Genomic DNA, 10,785 nt, shown 5'->3' on the forward strand with positions numbered 1-10,785 from the left:
CTGCTCTAAGGGAAGGAGCAGGCCTGGACAGAGACCCTGGGTCAGGAATCAGAGGGTGAGGTTCTACTCTGTGTCCATCGGCCCAAGGCCCTTTGGGTCCAACCCAAAGGACTGGGGGTCTGACACTCCTGTCATCCCAAAAGGGAGGTGGAAGGGTCTGTGGGTCTCAAGCCACAGGGCTGTGGGCCTCAGAGCTGAGGCTGGGGCAGCATACCCTGGAGGGAGGTTGGGGGTGCAGGTGAGGAGCCTCAGATTCCAGTGCAGTTGGCGGGGACCAGGCTTGGTGATTCACACCCTCCCAGGTCATTTCAAAGACCTCAGGACTGTGTTAACAGAAATGGTAGGGTCCCCAGACCCCCCATCCCCTTGCCAGTGGTCAGATGCCAGCCCTTTCACCCTGTGCTGCACCTCACTGGTCTGAAGTCTAGAGGGATGCCTGGGCCTCCTCTGTGATCTGAGGCCCCCAGGTGCCCTCTGCTGCCCAAGGGACACCCCTGCTGCCAGGTCCAGAGGAGGGGCCTATGCTCTGCTCCTCTGCAGTGTTTTTGACCCCATATGAACTTGAGGCCTGGAAGTTCTCCCCAAGGTCTGGCCCTGTTCTCCCCTCCCGGAAAGCTCCTTTGCCTTAGCCCTACCACCGGAAGACATGGTCTACTCAGAGTCAACTCTTTCCCAGAGGGACAGGGTGAATGGCCAGTGGGGGGCAGGCAGGAGATTCTACAACTCACAAAAGTGGGTTGCTTCCCAACTTTGGCCAACACTGGCTTTGTAACTTTGGGCAAGCCCTCAGACTTCTTGGAGCCTTATTTCCTAACCCATAACCTGGAATGATAATTTCTGACATCAAGCAGAATGTGAGGATTGGGATAAAAGGAATAAATTGCCCAGCACTGGGACTGGCATGTAGTAGGTGCTCTGATTAATGACACTTTCCTCTTCTCAGGGGGTAAACCCTCATCCCCCCGCAATGTGAGATCTGTTCTTCCAAATATACCCTTTGTGCATATGCAGAAATGGAAGCCCAGAGAAGGTCTCTGGTGTGGCTGGCCCCAGAGGTGTTCTGGACACAGGACCCAGAAATGCCTGCCAAGCCTGGTACCCTCATGTGTGTATGTGCTGCGAGGATGGGTGGGAATCTCCCGTTCTCTAGGTGTGGGTGCTGGAACCTCAGGCTGCAGCCTTCCGCTGAGGGATCCTTGGGAGGTGTGGCTGGGTGGGTAGCTTCCCCACAACCCTGTCTGTGGGCACCCGGGGAGGGAAGTGAGATACCCTTGAAGAATGTGGTGGAGGAAGGATTTCCTGGAGGAGGTGGTCAGGAACCATGGACGGCCTTCAACTGCCTCCTGTCCTCTTGGGGGTGTGGCCTCCTTGGGGGTGGGGTGTGTGTCAGGGCAGACTCACCAGAAGAGGGGTGGCGAGAGCAGGGAGACTCAGGGAGAGGTGGACTCAGCGGGCGAGGTGGCAGGGGTTAGACCTGAGCCTCAGGAGACAGTCGGAAGACCCGCAAGCAGCTAGAGGGGCAGGAGAGAGACACAGACCGATGGGTCCGGCGGGCGGGCCAGGCCAGCCGACTCCGGGATCGTGACTAGGCGGGGGGGGCGGGGCCGAGGGGGGCGGGGCCCTGCCCTGCCCTGCCCTGCCCCAGGCCCAGCCCCACCTTCCCCTCCCGGGGAGTCACGTGGGGCGGGCGGAAGCGCCCGGAGGGGTGGGCGCGCCTGGCCCCTTGCTGCGATTTGGCGGCGGCGGTGTAAGTCGGTGGTGGCGCCGGTGCGCTTGGTCCCCGCGTGGAGTCTTTACTCAAAACAGGTCAGTGCGGCTGCCGAAGCCTCCCCGTCTGTAGCCCCCTCGCCACATTGGCCTGCAGTTTCCCCATTCTGCAGAAAGGAACGCCGAGGCCGCGGGCTGCGTCTGATTCCCCGGGTCATCTTCTATTTACCTTTTTGGGCGTGGTGGTGGGGGTCGCCTCCTGAGTTGGGGGTCTGGCCTCTCTGGCGGGCCAGAGACGGTAGGGAGGAGGGTGAACCAGCGGGACCCGGGGCTTCCAGCCCATAGCCCTTTGGCATGAAGGTCTCTGGAGTCAGCCGTCCTCGGGCGCCTTGGGGTTCCCATCTGTGAAGTGAAGGCACCCACCTCGTTGGCCGCTGAGACCCTTACATTTCTGGAGATCTGTACGACCCTACGCCCTGGGCCTGGGGCTCCAGTGACCTTGGGCAGGCTACTTCCGGTCTCAGCATCTCAATTCCCCACCAGTAAATGGGGCATGGCTTCCCCAGAGCCCCTACCTGGCCCAGTTGCTGGTAAAAGGAAGTATGTGTTCAGGGAATGGGGTCACGCTGGGACTGGGGTGGTTGGGCCTGGAGAGAGCAGGCTTGGGGTGCAGCCTGGGGGCAGGGGATGGGTGTTTGGTACAGGGCCGCGGGGGAGGGGGGGAATCTGACCAGGAGCCGTCACGCTGTGGTTTCTGCTATATACATTCCCTTCCCCCACATCCCATGTCCTGGGGAGCCTTCCCTGATCCCAGATAGGTGGGAGGGGGGTGCTTCAGGGCCAGACACCTGGGGGTACTCGGAAGGATTTGACTCTCTGGTGGGTCCCAGGGTCCCAGACTGAGGAACTTGTGATACCTATTCGTGGAGAGTACCCAGTGGCCAGGCTGGGAGAGACCACCCAGCAAGATCATCACAGGGTAAAAGGAGCCCAGCAGAGCCGTGAAGACAGGTGTGGACAGGTGCAGGCCCCAGGGGAGGAGATGACTGGAATGGGCTTGGCAGTTAAGTGGCAATTTACAAGGATAAGGACCCTCCAAAGGCGGGGGCGTAGCTTGTGCAAAGTCAGGAATTTGGATGGTGTGTCTGAGGAATGGCAGAAAGATGGGTGTGGCTGGCAGAGGTGCAGAGAGAACTCATCCTGTGTCCCATGCCTGGCTGGGGATTGTCGGGACCGGGCTTGGGGACCCTGCCTCCCCATTGGCTACTTGCATATTGGAATAGTTTAGGAAGGGGGTGTCCCAGGCAGAGTACCGGTGACTGATGAAGTGGAGGGGGCAGAGGCCACCAGGGCCCCGATTGCCTCCAGGTTTTGTTTTGCTTTCAGGCCTCCCAGTCAACCCCAGCTTTATGCCCCTACCACCTGGGCTCCACCCGTGCTTCACACATCCAGCCTCAGCTTTTTGTGCAGATTGTTAATCCTCCTCCCAACCCTCTAGAAGCTTCGTCCCCATTCAATTCCCCAGGTCCTTTGGGACTTCAGGTTTCAGAGATGGGATGCTGTTGCCCCTTCTTCCTGCCCAGCCTTCAGTCCTGTGTAATGGCACAGCTTAGGAAGGGTCTCCTTGGAGCTCTGTGGGGTTGGGGCCTGCACAGCCATGGGGCTCACTGGGACCTGGGGCCCCGAGTCCTTGTGCAGCCACCAATCACTATGTGACTCTACAAGTCCCCAAATTCCTCAGAGCCTCCATTTCCCCATCTGCAGGATGGCGTGATCAGCCCTGGCCTCATGCCCCAAAGAGAGACGGTGCTGGGGCAATAGTCAGGCCTATCTGCTAAGTCCTATCTCCAGCATTGAGTGTTATGAATGAAAGAAAGAGAGAACCCAGGGGAAGGGGTCAGTTTAGAGGGGTTGGGTGGGGGGGTATCTGAGAGTACCGGGAGCTAGTGGTGGACCAGGCCTAGGGCATCGGCTGGAGGTGGGGAATCCCTTCCATTTTCCGGAGCCCTCTCTCCTTCCCACCCAGCTCTCCCTTGGCTGAGCTCAAAGCCACCCGCCACTGCCCAAACAAGTGGCCTCTGTTCCCGGGGTGGGGGGAGGGGAGGCAGGCCCTGGGCTCCAGGCCCGCCTGTCCAGCACTGACCCTGGCCCCCCACCCCTCACTCTGGGTCTTAACCCTTGGGGGCCTGGACCGAGCCCTGGGCTCCTTGAGGGCTGGTGATTCTTGTTCACCAGCTGTCCCCTCTACCCCGCTTCAGGCTCCCAAAGGTTCTGTCACATCAGGAGGGGATGCAGTAGGAAATGGGGAAGGAAGGAGGGAACAAGGGTGGGATAGGCTGGAACAGATATGGCCATGGACACTTAGAGACCACTTGGCCCGGAAGCTTCTTTCACAGATGGGGATACTGAGGCCAAGAGCTAGACATCAGGGTAGGATCACACAGAGACCCCTGGTGGGGGTCAGGACAGGTTCTGTCTCCTAGTCTGGCCTCTCTGGGAGAAAGGGGAGGGAGGGAGAGGGAACATTTTTTTTTTTTTTTTTTTTGAGATCGAGTCTAGCTCTGTCGCCCAGGCTGGAGTGCAGTGGCGCAATCTCTGCTCACTGCAAGCTCCGCCTCCCGGGTTCATGCCATTCTCCTGCCTCAGCCTCCTGAGTAGCTGAGACTACAGGCGCCCGCCACCACACCCGGCTAATTTTTGTATTTTTCATAGAGACGGGGTTTCACCTTGTTAGCCAGGATGGTGTCCATCTCCTGACCTCGTGATCCGCCTGCCTCGGCCTCTCAAAGTGCTGGGATTATAGGCGTGAGCCACCGCACCCAGTTGGGAGAGGGAATATTCTTTGTTGAGTACCTGCTATGGGCTGGACACTGCACATTTGTCATCTAACGATTTACATAATTGCATAAGAGCGTAAGAAGAGCATCACCCTCCAAAATCATAGTGGAAGAAACAGCCTTAGAGAAAGCTGAGTAATAACATCAGGGAGAATGAAGTCAGCAAACATGCCTATAGCATTGTTGTAAACACTTTTATGCATGTTAACCAATTTCATCCTGCCAATAACCCAAGAAATTAGGTAACATTCTACAGATAAGGAAACTGAGGCACAGAGCGGTTAAGTAACTTGGGCAAGATTAAATTGGGAGGGTGGTAGAGAGACAGGGTCAGGACCCAGGTGTTCATTGCCTCCTTTGTCTGACTTCATTTTGATCTTAACTCTTTGAGCACCTCCCAGGGCTGAGTGAGGTGCTTTCCCCGGGTGGTGACCGAGGCAGCCTTGAACAGAGTGTGACCCCAGCTAAGCTGACCCAGCCCCTCCCTCTGGAGCAGAGTCCAGTCCCTCGGGCAGCTCTTCTCATTCCCTTCACTGGTCTTGGGCAGGTTAGAGTCAGCACCCTCCACAGCCCTGTGCGGAGAGGTGTTATGTTTTAGAAAGGAGTTTTGTGCTAAGGGTGGCCACTCCAGGGATCTGAACAGCATAAGGATTTGGTGGGTGGGGAGACATCCCCGTCCAATGTACATGCCCCACAAAACTCGGGGCTGCCACTGAATCAAAGCCAGTGTCCCCAGCTCTGATCAGAGATAACATTTTTTCCACCTTCCCCCACCCCTGGCCAGGTCCCCAGACCATATGGACATTCCAACCAGTGATCTGAGGAGGACAGTCCCAGCTGGAGGCAGATGACCCCAGATGTGAGAGATGGTGGGGGGCAATGCATGGATTGTCTTCCCCATGGCCTTCCTGTGGAATGTCTCTCTTTCTCATCCTTGGGCCATAGTACAGAGGAGAAAAGCCTGTCCCATAATTAGGTCATCTGTCCTAGACCATTGGGACAGTCAGAGAGTGGCTGGGAGGGGACGTGGAGTTAAGTGACCAGTTCAATAACAAATCTTTTTTTTGTTTGTTTTGTTTGAGACAGAGTTTTGCTCTGTAGCCCAGGCTCAAGTGCAGTGGCGTGATCTCAGCTCACTGCAACCTCCGCCTCCCGGGTTCAAGCGATTCTCCGGCCTCAGCCTCCCGAGTAGCTGGGATTACAGGCAGGCGCCACCATACCCAGCTAATTTTTGTATTTTTAGTAGAGACGGGGTTTCACCATGTTGACCAGGATGGTCTTGAACTCCTCACCTCGTGATCCGCCCACCTTGGCCTCCCAAAGTGCTGGGATTATAGTCGTGAGCCACTGGGCCCGGCCAACATATCATTATTTAATAGTAGTAATAATAGTAGCAGTAGCTATTGTTTCTTGGAAGCTTACTATGTGCCAGGCAGTGTGGTAAGCACTTTATATACTGAATTCATTTAATCCTCAAAATAGTCTTGTGAGGTAGGCACCATTCCCATTTTACACATGAGGAAACTAAGGTCCCAAGAAGTTAAGTGATTTGTCCAAGATCATCCATTACGTAGATAGCTGGGAATCTACATTTCCATTGCTTCACAGTGAAAACCGCAAGCACTGGGAGGCACTGCAGACAGAGAAGATCTAAACCCAGTCCTACCCTGGGAATGCCTAGTCAGTGACAGGCAGAGACTAGAGGACCAACTTGTCAGGTGACATTGCTGGTGACCAGCTGTGGATCTGGGATGCCCTCAAGGGTACAGGGGTATCCTGCTTGCAGACTGGACTAATTGCTGTCAAATCCTGAGCCCCCGTGGCCCTGGCCCTGGGATGAGTGTCTTGTGGAGGTCTGGTTTCTGCTGTTGTCCTATCCACCTTGGCTCTTGTTCATACAGTTGTTCTCCCAGATCCCATTTTGCTGATGAGACTAAGGCCGGTAAAAGATGGTGACTTGCTTGCAGTCTCCCAGCCAAGGAAAGCAAGAGCAGGCACTGGAACCCCGGCATGGCTTTCTGAGGCCTGCACTCTACCACTCTGCCTGAGGCCTGGTTGGGGCTTCCTGAAGCATTGAGCTTCCTTCAGACCCTGCCCACACTGCCTTGTTACAAGGTCCAAGTCTTTTCTCCCTGACCAAACCAGGAACCTGATCCTGTTGGGGTGCTGGGGCTTTGCCACAGCAGGTGTCAGTAACTGAACAACCCTGGAAACATGGTTCCAGAGCCCAGAGACAGGGACCACCTGTGGTCCAGTGTGTGGGGCTCAGAGTCAGAGGGGCCTAGAGGAAGATTCAGGCCCTGAGGGAGTGTGTTAAAATCTCCCTCCTGTCCTTATCTTCATTGTTGTGAGGGCAAAGTTAAAGGCAAGAGGGTGGGAGAAGATCAGGAGGGCCACTCCTCTGTCCCCATTCTCAGAGCAGAACCAGGGGCCACACCTGGAATCTTGGCTGTCAGTGGTCCTGGGAGAGCTTGGGCTGGCCCTGCCTCCTTCTGGCCAGGCCAGTGTTGGGGTGGCTTAACCCCCGGGACAGAAGACCAGGAGCAAGGCTGAGCTGCCACTGCATTTTGGCTTTCCAGGTGCCAAGGTCTCCCCTGCCAGCTTTCCTACTGGCCCACTGAGCACTGCCCTACCCTGGGCATCCCCCTCTCTCCTCTGCAACCCATAATGCATAGGGCAGGGGTCTCCCTATAGTCAGGCACAGAGTCAGGAACCCAGGGCCTGCCTCAGGCCTCTAGCTCAGTGAGAGACCTTTGGCTGGGCATTTATCTTCACTGGATTCAACTTCCCTGGAGCTTCAGGGAGAGGCAGTAAGGAGGAGCTCTGGGGACCCCCCCCCCCAGCTCTGGGGACCCTTACCAGCCCCCAGGTGTGAATAGCACAGGACAGAAACCAACCAAATTGGGCAGGTGAGAAGGGGAGGGAACCAGGGGGAGGGGGCTGTTTCACTCCTCTCCACTCCCTTCTATTCTCCACACTGAGCAGCTGGAATTTTAAGATTCTGAGTTTGAGATTCTACGCTGGTGAGATTCGAGGGTTTTAGGGTTTTATGTGCCTATGAGTCCCAGCTTCTGAATTTCTGAAATTCTAGGTTCTGAGAGCCTAAAAAGCCTCGAGTTAGGCTGGTTCACCCCCGAGTTGAGGCTGAGGCATGTGCCATGCTTCATCCAGGTTGGTGCAGACGGCTGAGGTCTGGAGAGTTTCTCAGTGCTGGCTGGTGGGTCAGAGGCACAGCTGCTCTCCAGGTACCAGGTGCTCCCTGCACCTACCACCCCCAGCACACACCCAGCTGCCTCCCTTTCAAGAAATCTGGGAACCCTACAGACTAGGTGGTAGCAGGGGGGCAGTCAGTTATCTTGGCAGTGGGGAGAGATGGACCAGGCCCCCTCTGCATTCATGGGTGATAGTGCAGCTGTTCCAGCGGACACCAGGGTGGGGTTGTGGAGAGGCTTGGGGAGGGCTGGTGGCTGGCTAATTCAAAGAGCAAGGTCAGGGTCACACTGCTGGCCATCGGGGCTCAGCAGACCCAGGTCAAGCATTGAAGGATCAGAGCCAGGCTCAGGAGCCTCTGCAGAAAGTGGTGGACAGAGATCAGGAGCCTGAGGGGAGGTATTGCCCTGCCTTACGGTAGAGAAGGCTGGGCTTGGCTAAGGGACTTAGGAGCTACCAACCCCAGCTGTTTCCGGTGCTGTCTGGGCCTCTGGACACAGCAGCTGCACTCAAGAGGCCGCAGGTCAGGAGCAGCTCTGCCCCTCAGAGAAGCACAACCCAGCCAGGAGCCCGGCCAGGCAGTCGTCCAGGAGAAGGGCACTGATGGCCAGGATACCAGGTGTGGCCCCGGTCCTGTCCACCTTTGGGACATGACACAGGTGCCCGTTGGGACACAGGAATGTCCTCCTGGAAGACTGCCTGGCCGGGCTTCTGGCTGGGTCGTGCTTCCCAGCCCCGGCCTGCAGCACATCCCTCCAGTGGGTACTCCATGCGGGTATGGTCATCATTCCTCATGGGCTGGGGTAGGAGGGGCCCAGTTCTGCACCCCTTGATGTGTGAGCTGGGCAAGGCTTTCACCCACTTGAAACTTGGTCTCTCGGGTGGCAAGGCACGGTGGCTCACGCCTGTAATGCCAGCACTTTGGGAAGCTGAGGCGGGTGGATCACGAGGTTAGGAGATTGAGACCATCCTGGCTAACACAGTGAAACCCCGTCTCTACTAAAAATAAAAAATAAAAAAAAAATTAGCCAGGCGTGATGGTGGGCACCTGTAGTCCCAGCTGCTCTGGAGACTGAGGCAGGAGAATGGCATGAACCCGGGAGGCGGAGCTTGCAGTGAGCCGAGATCGTGCCACTGCACTCCAGCCTGGGCGAGAGAGCGAGACTCCGTCTCAAAAAAGAAGCTTGGTCTCTCAGCCTCTTTAGTGGGGACGTTTATCCAGGTGGGCCACTGTGTGGGTTTGCAGCTTAAATGCAAGTTTGTTCCCAGTGACCACAGTGTGCCTGGTAGGGAGAATGGGCCACCCCTCCCCACTCTAGGAGCAGAGTTGGCGACTGACACTTTTCCAGGTGATAACAGGACAGCTCTAGGGCAGCGGCTCCCGTGCTTGGTGAAGGGGTACCAGAGCCTTGGCTAAAGGTTTCCCTCCCCTGCTCCGCCTGGGGCTGCTCTCTTCCTTCTGTGTCTTTCTCGGCTCTCAAGATGGACATGCTAAGCCTAGGGAGTCTGAAGATCCAGGGGGTGTCTAGTGGTTCTGTTCCAGTTTCTGTTCCACAGACATGAACCAGGACACTCATTTGCCTCTACTGCCTGTGGCCTGAAAACCCACATTTCTAAGTGCAGAACTGGCTTAGCTCACTTGGAGGTATGTGGGGGGTGGGGGAGGGAGGTTGCTCCAGTATCTCTAAGGTTGCCTAAGAGGCAGGCCCTCTCTCCAGTTCTTCCAAGGAACAGGCTGCTGGAGATATCTGAGCTCAGGCTGGAGGGCTAATGTCTGAGTCATGGTCCTGACTTGCTGTGTGGCCCTGTCTAGGTTCTTGCCCCTTCTGGGACTGGGACTTACTTTCATTTCTAGAAATGCGGAAGGTTGATTTGGTGGTTCCTAAGTGCCTAAGGAGGAGGTGGTTGGGTTGTGTAGTCCTGGTTGAGAAGGCAGGGCTGGGGTCTGGCTAGTAGAACTGTAACTGGGTGGGACTGGGTGGAATGGGAGGCACCTTATGCTGGGAGGCTGGAGGCTGGGTTCTGGCTGCACTTTGGCCACTGATTTGCAGTGGGCAAGTTGTCATTTGCCTGGCTCTCCATGTGTAGAATCGGGAAATGTTCATTCAGTCAACAGATACTCACTGTGTGCCACCTTTGGGACACCGGTATCCCTGGTCTTGCCTTGAGAAACCTTGCACCCAGCCAGGGTTGGGGGTGAGATAGTATGTATGTGACAGACACAGTCACAGATGGTGACATCTGGTGTGATCAGGGCTGTGACCGTGGGAGTTAGAGACTGCTTCCTCGAGCAGGTGGCACTTGAGCTTGCAGGGTGAGGTAGAGAAAGATGTTCCAGGCAAAGGGAACCATGTAAGCAAAGGCCTGGTAGTGAAGTGCTAGTGTTGGAGCATGAGTGTGGAGGAAATGAGACCAGAGGGGAGGGGCAGGTGGCAGGAGCCAGTGGGTGGCAGCCCCATGAGCCCCACTGGGTAATGGGGAGGTCAGGGAATGGGTAGGCGGGCAGGAGAGGCAGCCCCTGCCTCAGGGCTGGGGGTTGGTCTCAGAGACTCCTAGAAGTCTGGGGTGGTTCTGCCCTGCTCTGGGGAATGGCTGAGGGGGTTTGAGAGTCATACTTCCCCCTGTGTGGGTGAGGGCATCCCCAGCAGTGTTTAAGGGGCCTGCCCAGCAGGAAGTTTAAGGGGCAGCCTCAGAGGTCAAAAGAAGGGACAGGCCTTGCCATGGAGGGTGCCAGGGAGCCTCAGAGTCAATCTCCAACTCCTAGATCTCCCGGCTGAACCTTGACACCTGCCTCCTCCAACTCTGCCTTGCTCTGCCCATCTCTCCAGGCAGCCCCATGTCCCAAGCCTCCTGAGCAGGGTGAGCTGGGATCAAACCCTGACCGAAGGCCTCCCAGTCCAGCCCTCTGCAGACCCTGCCCCTGGCCACCCTCTTCTGGACTCTGCGTGTGTGCCCAGCCCCAGCTGCTGTGGCCCAGGAGGCTTCCTGGGGAGGGATTTGAGGTGGGGTGGGGGGTGGGGGTGGGGGCACT

General features: G+C 56.8%; 1 protein-coding gene across 14 annotated transcripts in view; it reads left to right on the plus strand.

Annotated features, from left to right (window-relative positions):
• Positions 1–1,649: 1,649 nt before the first annotated feature.
• Positions 1,650–10,785, plus strand: part of ARAP1 (ArfGAP with RhoGAP domain, ankyrin repeat and PH domain 1) — a 68,323-nt gene continuing 59,187 nt past the window's right edge. For 11 of the 14 annotated variants that reach the window (XR_001889666.1, XR_001889665.1, XM_017894441.1 and 8 more), the window contains exon 1: positions 1,716–1,806. The gene's annotated coding sequence lies outside the window, so the exon portion shown is untranslated. Of the gene's footprint in view, positions 1,807–10,785 lie in introns of all 14 variants that reach the window. The other 3 variants (XM_017894448.1, XM_017894452.1, XM_017894454.1) reach the window with 3 other exon arrangements.

This window comes from Rhinopithecus bieti, unplaced genomic scaffold (assembly GCF_001698545.2).
Source record: "Rhinopithecus bieti isolate Rb0 unplaced genomic scaffold, ASM169854v2 scaffold_21412, whole genome shotgun sequence".
Taxonomy (NCBI): domain Eukaryota; kingdom Metazoa; phylum Chordata; class Mammalia; order Primates; family Cercopithecidae; genus Rhinopithecus; species Rhinopithecus bieti.